We start from the raw sequence: 12,227 nt of genomic DNA, 5'->3' as shown, positions 1-12,227 counted from the left end.
GTTCTTTCATCTCTCTGTGCCTTGTTTCATTGCCACAATATATAGCCTCCACAGACCCTCGAAAAGATGTTGCTAAAGCTACAATCATATTTAAGGGGTTTGGAACAGTATTAGGCACTTCATTTTATTTTTGGTTTTGGGGATCACATCTGGTGGTGCTTGGCTCTACATTCAGGGATCACTTCTGGTGGTGCTCAAGGGGCCATAGAGGGTTCTAAGGATCAAACTCAGGTCAGCAGCATGCAAGGCAAATGCCCTACCCAGGGTCATATCACACCAACCCCTGGCACTTTGCTAGCTGTATAAAAACCCCATCACACCCTCTATTCAATAGTGTAAGTTCCAGGATGCTAAAGATAAAATGAGTTTGTTGCTTTTGTTTTTTTTGAGGGTGGAGACTCTCAAGTCATAGGGTCCCTCGGGGAGACTCTAGAGCAATCTAGACAGTGATTCAATGTGGATCCCCAAGAGGTTGCAGTGTATCTTGTGCTTTGAGCACAGGGGACTAGCAGGGTCACCCTACTGGTGCTGGGGAACCCCAGAGCCACACCCAGCAGTGCTCATTGGACCACATAGTGCTGGGGATTCAGCCTGGGTCTGCTGCATGAAAGGCAAGCACCTTTACCCCTATACTGTGTATCAGTTTTGGTATTTTTTAAAATTTTTCCTACAGTTCCTAGTAGTGTACAACAAAAACTAGATGCCCCAAAGGGATGCGAAACGTATTGGAGGCAACAGAAACGGGATGCACGAGAAAATGAAGGTAAGTTCTGAGTCCAAACGCAGCTAATTTAAATAAAAGGGCTCTTGACTTGTTCTTTGCAAATCTGCAGTTCTTTCTTTGTAGTGAGTTGCTAGGTGTTTCATGATTTGGTCTCTTCCCTGCCCTCTCTCAAGCACGTAGGTTGGTGTGATGCACATTTCGCCCTTAGAACTGCTGGCCTCCTGACAAGCGGCTGTTCGCATCGTCTGAGGGATGAGCTTGCTGCAGCAAAAAAGTGGGTTACATTACAGTATTGCTTGGCTACGAGAGATGAAGGGCCAATAATTTAAGAAAACAGCGCACAGGGAGGTTTGGGCCAGCCAAGCACTTTGCGAAAGGCTCGTCTGGACACTCTCCAGCGGGGTACTCGCGAAGGTGAGTTGCCCTAAAGCGGGCGGCGGCGTGCCCCGAGAGCCCCCCCATCTCGAGCCGAGACCCCGGGGGTGCGGCCGGCGGCTCGATGAGTCATTCTCACCTCCCCAGCAGGTGCGGACGGGCGGACGGGCGGACGCCCGCAGAGCCCCTGCGGCGCCCCCTCCCGGGCCGCCTCCTCTCCACGGGCTCTGACCTTGCCGCGGGCAGCCAGACTGGCGCAGTCCGCGCGCCGCAGAGAGCCGGGCGCTGCCGGGGCTGGCGGTAGGCGTGGGGAGGGCGCCCCTGGACGACCCGGCCGGCCGCCCTCCCGCCGGGCCCCGCAGACGCGGCGGGGCGCGAGGAGGAGCGCGCGGGGCGGGGCGGGGCGGGGCGGGGCGGGCGCGCCCACCGGCCCGCCGAGGGCGGCTGGCGCGGGCGCACGCGCGGCGCGGGCCCGGGGGGCGGGGAGGGTGGGTGTGCTCGGGGCGCGCGCGCCGCCGCCGCCGCCGCCTCTGCCCGCCGCGCCGCCCGCGCCGCCTGCTCCCGACGTCGGCCCCGGCTCGCCACTGCCCCAGCGGCCATGGGCGGCGTGGAGCCCGCGCTGTAAGCGGCCGCCAGCCCCGGACCCGGGGGTCCCGCGTCTTGACAGTCGGGTAAGCGGGGGCGGCGGGTGGCGGGGCACCCGGCAGGCATCCTGAGGGGCGGGTCTGCGCGCACCCCTCTCCTCGTATTCTTAGGTGCGGGTGGACGCCCCCCACCCCAGGAGGTCCCAGCGTCAGGGGAGATTCCCCGGGCGCTGTCTGTCTTGGCAGCCTGCGGAGGCCCCGGGTGGAGGGCACCGTCCCCCTGAGAGCCCCGCGCTGCAACTCCGCGGCTGCAAGGGAGGTGAGTGCAGTTGCCTCCGTAGAAGACCGTTGGGGGACGAGAGGAGCCCCGGAGCCTGGAGGTGGAGATGGACCCCCACTGAGGCGCTCCTATGGAAAGGGGAGCCGTGACCTGTCCGGGATGTGCCCTGGGGCCCGGGCAGTAACTTCTCCTTTAGGGTTCAGTGTGCCCTAGCTTGTCTTTCCAGGGTGAGAGGTGGAAGTCCAACCTGGGCCGGTGCCTTTGTGCGTGTCGTGTCCCCCCGCCCCCCCACACACACACACCCCTGCATCTCCCGTGTTAGGATCCTTCTCTATCCCCCTCGGTTGCCCAGCTGACCGCAAGCTGGATTTGTTGCAGGCAGGAACTTCTGGAACCGCAGAGGGCTAAGGGGGGGCGGGGGGCCAGCCCCTGAGGACCCTGAGCAAAGGAATAAAGGAATGATCTGAGCTCCTGGGTTTGGCCGGCGAGTATAAAACGGGGACGGCCAGAAGGCATGGAGTATTGGGGGAAAGTATCCCTAGGAGACAAGATAAATGAGAAATCATGCTTGTGATTAAGTTGCATTTGGGTCCCCAGCATTGGGCTTTGCAGTAGTAGGTGCTCAGTAAATGTGACGGTATAAAGTAAGTGGGCGAAGGCAGTTTCACTGGGAATGAGACTTTGCAGGCACCGATTGCCACAGACACCCCGGGTTTCAGGGTGTGGCTCCTTCCCTGGCAGCCCCGCAGTCTTGATGTCTTAGGGTGGAGAGACCTCTGGCTGTGTCTCTGGGGGGCCTGGTGGAGAGAATGAGGATGGGGTCTCTGAGCCCACCTCTCTGCCACATACGGAGAGCACACAGTCTGTAGCAATAGACTGGGGGTCCCCTGATGGCTGCCCAGGGTCCCTTTGCCCATCAGTGACCTGCTGGAGGAAGAGGTGCAAAGGCTTACTGGGGGCCCCTTGTCTGAGGGGTGATGCACCCTCACCTTGCCCCCAAATCGCTGGTAGCATTTTCATTTCACCCAGGTCCCAAGGCTGCAAATTTGAGCTAATAAGAGGTTCTGGTTTTCTTGAATGGGGTGGGCTTTGGGGGTGGTGAGGAGCAGTGGCTGTGTCTCTCATCTGCCAGTGCTTGGGGAACTAAGCCATGCTGAGGATCGAACCCAGGGTTCCTGCATGCAAGGCATGCACTGAGCCCTTTAGGCTGTTTCATTGGTCCTCCATTCTGGTTTCTTATCCAAAATGGAATGGAGGGGGGGGGGCGCGCAGTGGGATGTTTGCTAACCAGTGGAACTCTCTAGAGCCATTCTAAGAGTTGTCCTTGCTCATCCTCCCTTCTTCCACACAGCCAAAATGAATGACATTCTCCTTTAATAGAAGTGACTTCTTCAGATGCTTGAAATCATGTTTGTGAGAGAACAAAACAACCAGTTTACTAATGGTTTGCTTCCCACTGCCATCCCCAGGTACCCAACCCAGGGCCTCATACACGCAAGGTTAAGGCTCTGTCCAGGAAGCAGAGCCATCCATTAGCTTTGATTTTAACCAAGTGGCTGCCTGAAGCATGGGTGTGGCCCCTCTCACAGCTTCAGCCTGTGAGCCCTAAGATTTAGATTGGCTAAGCACGGCCCCCCCTTACAGAGTGGTTTGTAATCCCCATTCAGTGCAAACTTGTCATTAGACAGCCAAACAGGGATGTGTATAAAGAAAAATCAGAGGGAACCAGCCTGCAAATATGGTCTGTACTACAATTCCGAGATTTGTCCTAAGGGTGATGGAGAATGGGTGTTATTCCTAAACTGGGCTATTGGTATCACACCCATCGTGACCCTGGAAAAATAGCTAGATAACGTCCACTGCTGCTGGGGTATTGGGCCTTGGATATCTTCTCAATGTCTGTCACTGGATAAACATTAAGATTACACAATTTCTGGACTGGGGAGTGGCTCAGCAATAGAGTGCCTGCCTTGCATATGTGAGGCCCTGGGTTCAATTCCCTCATTTTACCAAGAAAAAAGAAAAAAAAAAAAACCTTACAAAATCCTAAGAATACTATCTAATCTTGTCTAAACACAACATGAGTCTGCAAATCAAAGTGTTCTAGAATGAGTGTGAAGGATATTGCCATGTAGCTTAATCTTTAAAAAAAATTAAAAATTTTCAAAGGAAAAATAGAGGGGAGACAATCATAATAAAATGGTCCGTTCCCTTTTCACATGCATGTACACAAATGTTTCTGAATTTTAAGAACCAAGTCCTCGAGCTTTGTCCTTCCATTTCTTCTGCAACTAAACTCTCATGGTTTTGTTTTACTCCTCCCCCCCCCCCACTCCACCATCCCTTCCCCCCTTCCACAGGGCTTCCTTTTCTTCACCTTGCAGAGCAGGACCTTTCCAGACCCATTTCCTACACTCCCTGTCTTTTGCTTCCAGTACACCTGTTTCTAAATGGATACTATTTATGCAAATAGTTTCCTTTCTTTTTAGCTCCAGAATTCATTATCTTCCAGCCCCACCTGCTTTTCTCCAGCAGCACTCCTTGGTTTTGTCTTTCATCATTTCCCAAGTTGATTTATTCATTTCTAATGGGAATAGCATGAGCCTCTCCACCCCTCAATCTTAATGACCAAGTTCTGACCGGAAGTACTTCCCAGCTTTGGACCAAGAAACCCAGCCTGTCAGTGTGCCTCTGGAGACGGGATGCTTTTTTTCACATTTAACATTCCTCTTCATCCTTCTAGCAATTCCCCCTCAGAGACTCACGAACATTTACTAGGTGCTACTTACTTACTGGGATCTGAGAAATACCACAGTTCCCGGCCCTGGAGGCTTTCACATAAAACCAGTGTCATTTCTCTAATAATTTACTATACGCAGTAAGAGAGGGGTAAATTACAGCTTTACCGAGTATCTGCAGGAATCAATATAGAGTATGCCTTTTCTCAGGCATCACTGAAACACAACTTCTGTGCCTCCTCTGGCAGCCACATTCTTAGCCCCCGCCCCCCTCCTCCTGCAGCTATTGCTCTGCCAAAATTACTTTGCCCATATGCTTCAAGCCAGTCCCGCACACTCCCAACTTCATAGGAGAATAATGACAGCCTCTTATATATTGGGAGAACAGGTTATAATTTATAGTCCTTTACCTATCTCATCTCTGTTTGGTTTTAAGTATTTCAGCTGGGGTCTCATTACTTACCCAGTAGTGCATGGCTGGCACTAGCTCACTCTCCTCTCTCTCTCCCCTTCTCTCCCAGTCTCTCCCTCTTTCTCCTTCTTTCTCCCTCTCTCCCTTTCTCCCTCCTTGCTCTCTCCCTCCTGCACCACCCCCGGAGCTTCTTTTGAGTTTCCTAATCAGACTTACTTATAGGAAAGCGGCTGGGTTGCAATACAGTTATCACCAAAGGACTCTTAAGCTTTAGAGAGAAGTTTCCTGTTGGGTCCTCAGATCAAACAATGCACTCACTAGTCAGTCCCGGGATTTATCAGCACTGTCCTCCTTCCTGGCCTCAGATATTTCAATTCCCTGCCTTTTTCTCCCTCAAATCCAAATTACTCCTTCCCTGCTAATCAAATCAATATCTTAAGTGTGATCTCAGACCAGTGTGGGGGAATGATTCTGAGGAGAAGGCAGGTTTCCTTCCAGCACCCAGCTGGCTTTAGACTATGTAAACCATGGTGGAGTCCCCATATAGCTCCATGCCTTGGCATGTGCTTTTACTTCTTCCTGGAATGCCTTGTACCCCCCACCCTTATCCACTGGGGTAACTCCCACTCAGACTTCAAAATTTAGCTCAAGCAACACCTTTTTTTTTTTATTCCTACACTTATGCCCCCTACACATGCACATACTCACTGCATCCTTACAGGCTGAGACTCCATGTGTCCGATCTACCAAGTTACTAAGTGCTTGAGGTGTGCATAGTGGGCTGCCCTCAGTAAACATCTATAGAATCAACAAGTAAGTGGTGAGAATGAAGGTGTATTAAGTGCCTTGCGTGAGGCTGCATCCATGCTTCAGCACCCACCTCCCCCTACTCCATCCCCCAAGCAGGGAACAGGGAGTGCCTCTCCATTCTCCATCTTGCTAAAAAGCTCTCCTTGCTAAGTGCAGTCACACCAGCCAATCACCGATGGTGTAATGTTCCTTAACTGTTGCTCTGCTTCTGCGGGAAGTCGGCACTGGAGCTTTTCTTGAAGATGCAGCCCCGGCTCCCAGGAGCTCAGGATCCTGCCATCATTTTGTCCTCATGTCTATTAGTGCTTGTGGGCTTTCAGCAAATATTAAGTAGCAGTGGGACCTCCCTCATGCCTCATTCTGAGTTTTACTCAGTCTTTAGCCCTTCTGCATGGAAAACACCCAGGAGAAAGCTCTGTATTTGGAGGTGATTACATCTTCTGGGCTGACTCAAAGCTAGTGTGATGTGGTGGGTAAATGGGAGGACAGGGAAGATGGAAGGTACCTGGGAGAACCCTCGGGTTTTATAGACATGAAAACCAAAAGCTCGTGTTGCCAGTAGACAGCATGGCTGACTAGGAAAATGCTCCAGGTTCCAAGAACCCATTGAGGAAATGCTGGACTCACCAAACAGTTCCCAGTCACTAGAAAATAGGCAAACTCTTCAGGCTTGGGCTTTCTCTGAGATCTGCAGATGGTAAGGGACTGTTCAGTGATGGTTTTTAGTTTAAGTCTTTTTTGGGAGGAGTGGGAGGTCTGGGAAGATATTGGAGGGCACCCAGTTGTGAGCAGGGCTTACTCCTAGCTCTATCCTCTGAAATCAATCCTGACAGTGCTCAGGGGGACCACATGGGGTGCTGGAGATTGAATCAGGGTCAGCTGCACAAGAAGTACCTTAAGCCCTGTGCTACCTCTCTGGCTCCTTTAAAGTCCCAAGACTGATAATGGAAGTGCACAGTGAATGTGCTTAAAATGCACAGAATGAGCTCTTTTGTGCTATAGCCAGGCCCTGCTCCTGCTGACCTTCCACCCCGTTATGTCCCCTTATTGTTTCTGTGTTAGGTATGTGACTTGCCCTGAGACTCTCCATTTTTCACACCTGGAGCTAATTGTCAGCCACCTTGAAATGGTTCGCCCAGATGCTCAGATGCTGCTCATACTAAATTTTTTCCAGCTCAAACCTGGGAGGGAGAAGGTACAATCTCACATTCCTACATCTGCCCTTAAAGCAAAAAACCTCCCCTGGGCCCAGCCACAGAGTCACCCTGCAAACGCAGGCAACCTTTGTGGCTAGGGAAAATGGCTGAATTCTGAAATTCTGAACTTTTCCCTTGTGTCAAAGAAACCACCTGTAACTACTTCTTGGTTCCCTCTTCTCATCCACAGAAGTCCTGAATCTCCAGGCACTAAACAAAGCATATGTAATACAATGGGCTACTGATGGTGTAGTTTCTAGAACTGGGCTCTGAATGTTTGGTCCGATCATTCTCTCTGGCTAACTTTGAGGAGAAGGAAGCTTTCTGTCGACCATCCTCACAGTAAACTTTTTTTCTCTCTTTTTTTTTTTTGGTTGAATCGAGCCCAAAGCCTCACACATGCAGTGCATGAGCCTGAATCACATCCCCAGCCCCAAAGAAACTTTCATTGCCCAATCAGCTCAGCAACTTTGGTTCAGTAAAGGTGGATGGATAAAAGGCAGTGGAAAGCATCCACAGTTTTCTTTTGGAGGGTGAGGTGGAATGGACCTCATCTGATTGTGCTCAGGGCCTGTTCCTGGCTCAGCACTCAGAGATCACTCCTGGCAGGGCTCAAGGTTCTGTGTGGGGTGCCAGGAATCAAACCTGGGTCAGCTGCATGCAAGGCCAGCTCCTTATCCATGGTAATGCCTATCTCTCTGCCCACCCACCTCATCCCACCCCACCCGTACATTTTTCTCCCTTTAGTTTCAGTGAAAATCTCTGGTATTCTTTTTTCCACCTGCTCGATTCACTCTCTGGTTTCCTGACCCCCACTCGGAGCTTTCCTTCTCCCCGTCTCTCCCTAGGGAAGCCCTCCTAACCTCCAGGCAATGGCTTCTGAGCTGCCAGTCCCTTGTCAAAAATCTGAAGGAAGCACAGAGCTGCTTTCTGTTCAGATTTAGCCTGCAGAACCCGGAAGCTCCTGCCCCTGCGGGCTGCTCCAGCTTCATCGCAGCTGTGAATCTTCCTAGAGAGACTGGGAGGAGAGGTTCCCAGCTGCCTTCCCCTGCCTTTCCTCTCCACCACTCCTGCCGAGCAGCATCCCCTCCTCCTCCGACTCCCACCACTTTGCCCTTATAAGTAATCCCACCGTGTTGTAAGCATGTGCTTCTCGGAGAATGGGTGTGTCTTGCATACAGATTCCAAGCAGCCCACATATGTCCTACTGCCTGGCAAACACATGAGGACAGACTTCTTTTACCTGAAGGAAAATTCTGCTCGTCCTCTATTCTCATTTCCCCAGATCCTAGAGTCAAGGCAGGCTCTCTTAATACCTTCGTTTCCCTCTCTCCTGCACCACACCTGCCCCTGCCCCTTGAGAATTTTCCCACCCTTCTTGTGTACCAGAAATGCTTTCACAGTTGCATTATTCTTTTTTTTTCTTTTTGGGTCACCCCCAGTGATGCGCAGGGTTACTCCTGGCTCTGCACTCAGGAATTACTCCTGGCGGTGCTCAGGGAACCATATGGGATGCTGGGATTCGAACCCGGGTTGGCTGTGTGCAAGGCAAATGCCCTACCCACTGTGCTATCACTCCAGCCCCTACAGTCGCATTATTCTTTCAATTTGTTGTTTTGTTTTGGGGTCAGACCGAAATTTGCTCAGGGCTTACTCCTGACTCTGTGCTCAAAAATCACTACTGTCAGGGCTTGGGGGATCAGGTGCCAGGGATTTCACTCAGGTTGGTCGCATGCAAGGTGAGCACCTTACCCACTGTTCTATCTCTTCAACCCCCAACGGTCATATTCCTGGCGTGGTGCCTTTCTTATTTAAATCTCACTTTCATCTTTGTTAGGGAAGCATAAGAAAACAATTCCAGGGGTCAGAGAGATTGTACAGGAGGTAGGGCGCTTCCCGTTCCCCAGTTTGATCCCTGGCATCACATCTGGTCCCCAAGCAGCCAGGAGTGATCCTTGAGCACAGAGCCAGGAGCATCACCAGATGTGACCCAAAAACCAAAACCAAAGCAAACATTCCCAGCTACTTCCATCCACCATCCAAAGAAGTAATTGTTAGATATAATCTTTGAGATCTTTGCAACTTGGTTTCCTTTAAACTCATTCTTATCCCTAAGACTTCCTCCAGCACAGGAGAAACCAGGTTTTCCTCACAAGGCCTTTGTTTTTTACCCATCATTAATCACCACCACTTGTTTCTCTAGAAATTAGAGCTAATTTTGTTCATTCTCCAAACACCCCAGGTGTGTATCCTGTGCGTTTCAGCATGCTTGCTTTTAATCAAGGTAAGCTTTATGTACAGGTCGGATCCTCTCCATTAAGCAATAAGGGTTTTAACCTCACTCTTGAAATCTAATTCTGTTGTGTCCTCAGCTTACTCTCAGAATGAAAGCCATATCGATGCAAAATGACTTGTGGTCTTGTTTGGATTTTAGTAATTTCATTAGAATGGTTCTGCTCTGTGTTTCTGCCCTTGTGGGCATAAAGTGGCCTGAGAAATCAACCCTCTCAAGACAAAAAAGAATAGCACTAATTCAAGAACTTGTGATTACATCTGGAAGGTGATTTCTTTTTCTCATCCATTTGTATGTTTGTTTTGCTCATGGATTTTATCTTTATTGAAATTTCCTTTAAGGATAAATTTCCATAACCACTCAATGACATCATTAACAACTGACATAGCTTAAGAGTGATTCTTATTACCCTGTACAGGGTAATGATTGTAGAAGGATGGGAGTGTGTCAGGAGATGCCTGTGGTGAGTTTGCTGATACACTATTAATGAGTCAGTTCGCTCAGAGGAACCCTCCTAATTGCTGGTCTTTGTTCAGAACTCTTATTACATTATCTGAAAAAGCCAATAAGCACTAAATGCATACCACTGATTTTCCTCACATGAATCATTCTTGAAAGAGTGAATTTCATATGGTTATTTCAGTTCTTAAAAAAAAAAGTGTTCCTCAGTGTGGTTTTTTTTTCCCTCAGTGAATGCTTGCTTGCTCATAAACATAAATTTTTTATGAATGTTCCCCAAAACTTAAAGCAACTCCTGAGCTGGGGATTGCTCCCAACTATTTGAAGAGTTAGTACCTTCCGTATATCTCATGCTGTGATTTTATAGTCCATGTCACCAAACCGAAAAAGTGGTGACTTAATTTTACTTCCCAAATATTTGTCACAAATGCTGTGCTTTTGCTTTTTTTGCTTTTGCAGTACAGTCCCCTGTTCTGTGTTCAGAAGCCCTGCAGTCACTCTTTGGGGTACCAAGTGTAACCATTATGTACTGCTTGGCCCAGCAGGGTTGGGGGGCCACCAGGGCTGCTCCCGAAAGTGCAGAGGAGGCAGTGTCAGAGGTGTGAGGGGTCTTACAGGGGTCTTATACCTTTGAACTCTCCATATGATCAGCCTTTCAGTTTATAGTTTCTTGCCTCTTTCCGGACCTCTGATAAACTCTCTACCTGCACAGGTGGATCCAGGATCCAACCAATGAGATTTGTTGCTCTGATTTCTGTCTTTCTATTAGTTTAAATAATTTGTTTTCACTTTATTTTCATAGCATGAATACATAGCATGGTATTCAGTATATTCCTATTTTTAGGTTATTTCTACCTTTCATCACAGAAAAATGCTTTGATAAATATTACTTTTAGATCCTGGAGTGATAGCACTGAGGGTAGGGTACTTTCTTTGCATGTGACTGACCCAGGTTCAATCCCTGGTACCTCATATGGTCCCCTGAGCACCACCTGAAGTGGTTCCTGAGTGCAGAGCCAGGAGAAACCCCCGAGCATCACTGGGTGTGCTCCCCAAAAATTTTATTTTCAAGGGTCTAAAACTAGTACAGTGGTAAGTTAGTTTTTCACAAAACTAATTGGGGTTTGACCCTGGCATTACATTTGGCACCTTGAGCACCACTAGGAATGATTCCTGAGCACAGAGTCAGGAGTAAGCCCTGAACACTGCCAGTGTGACCCCAAAACAAAAAACAAATAAATTCTTTTATAACTTATTTTTTATAAGGAAAAAAATGTAATGTTGTTTAATCCACAAAAATGCTGTGACCTGGAAATAGTGTTGGTCATGAGACCTAACCACAGCGATGGGGTTGTGTGTCGCTTCGCATTCTTCCTTGTTGTGCGGTGCGCCTGTTTCTCTTACTGTGCATCGGACACTCACTTTCCCGCCCACCCGTGGAGTACAGCTGGCGCTCATGTGGCATGTGGGCAGTGTCTGGGGACTGTCGGTCCAGAGAACTGAGTCCACAGCTTCAGCAAGAGCTGAGGCGGCAGTCTCCTCTCAAACAGCCCAGGCCCCATACCTGCCTACACTCCGCCATGCACAGCACGTGGATTTCTGAAAGAATAGGAAAAAGGAGGGTCAAGAAAATAGCTCCGGGCCCAAGTGGGTAAGGTACTTGCCCTGCACACAGGCATCCTGGGTTTGATCCCTAGCATCTTACTCATGAGTACTACCAGGAGTGATCTCTGAGCATAGAGCCAGAAATAAGCCTGGTGCACCCCAAGATGTCCCCCTCCCCTCAGAAAAGAATAAGATTGCTCAAAGGGCTGGAGCACATCCTTTGCATGCGGAGGCTCCAGGTTCCATCCCTGGCATCTCAGGGGGCCCCAGCACCACTTGCCCGAGCAGCACCACTCTACCTGCCCAGGTCTTTAGGCCCACAGTTGCCCACATATCAACCCGAGGGGCCCCTGAGCATTACATGGGAAGGCCCCCCTCAAAAGCAAAATTATGAAAAAGGATACAAACATTCAAAATATTAGGGCTGAATATTCCACATAAGGTCATTAACAGATAGAACTGCTGTCCAAAGCAGTAAAATAACATCTGCAGGGCCACAGAACAGTTCCAGAGCTAAAACAAGTTACTGGGTTGCCAACCCTAGGGTTTTCTTACTATAAAATTATTGCACAATGAAGGAAAGTTAGATAGATTCACAAAAAGATTAAAAATGTGCTTTCTTATAAAAATTAGGTAGGTAATGTAAACATTGCCACAACATTTTTTTATTGAATCACTGTGAGATACAGATACAAACTTTCATGATTAAGTTTCAGTCCGAATTAATTTTTTTCTTTTAATTTTCTAATCT

The 12,227-nt window shown here is 49.3% G+C and overlaps 1 protein-coding gene across 3 annotated transcripts in view; it reads left to right on the top strand.

Annotated features, from left to right (window-relative positions):
- Positions 1-985: 985 nt before the first annotated feature.
- Positions 986-12,227, top strand: part of PHF24 (PHD finger protein 24) — a 32,396-nt gene continuing 21,154 nt past the window's right edge. The window contains exon 1 of one of the 3 annotated variants that reach the window (XM_055130437.1): positions 986-1,138. The gene's annotated coding sequence lies outside the window, so the exon portion shown is untranslated. Of the gene's footprint in view, positions 1,139-1,579; positions 1,771-12,227 lie in introns of those variants that run through there. The other 2 variants (XM_055130429.1, XM_055130425.1) reach the window with 2 other exon arrangements.

Source organism: Sorex araneus, chromosome 1 (genome assembly GCF_027595985.1).
Source record: "Sorex araneus isolate mSorAra2 chromosome 1, mSorAra2.pri, whole genome shotgun sequence".
Taxonomy (NCBI): domain Eukaryota; kingdom Metazoa; phylum Chordata; class Mammalia; order Eulipotyphla; family Soricidae; genus Sorex; species Sorex araneus.
Note: the sequence above shows the minus strand (reverse complement) of the source record. Positions and strands in the feature narration are given on the sequence as shown.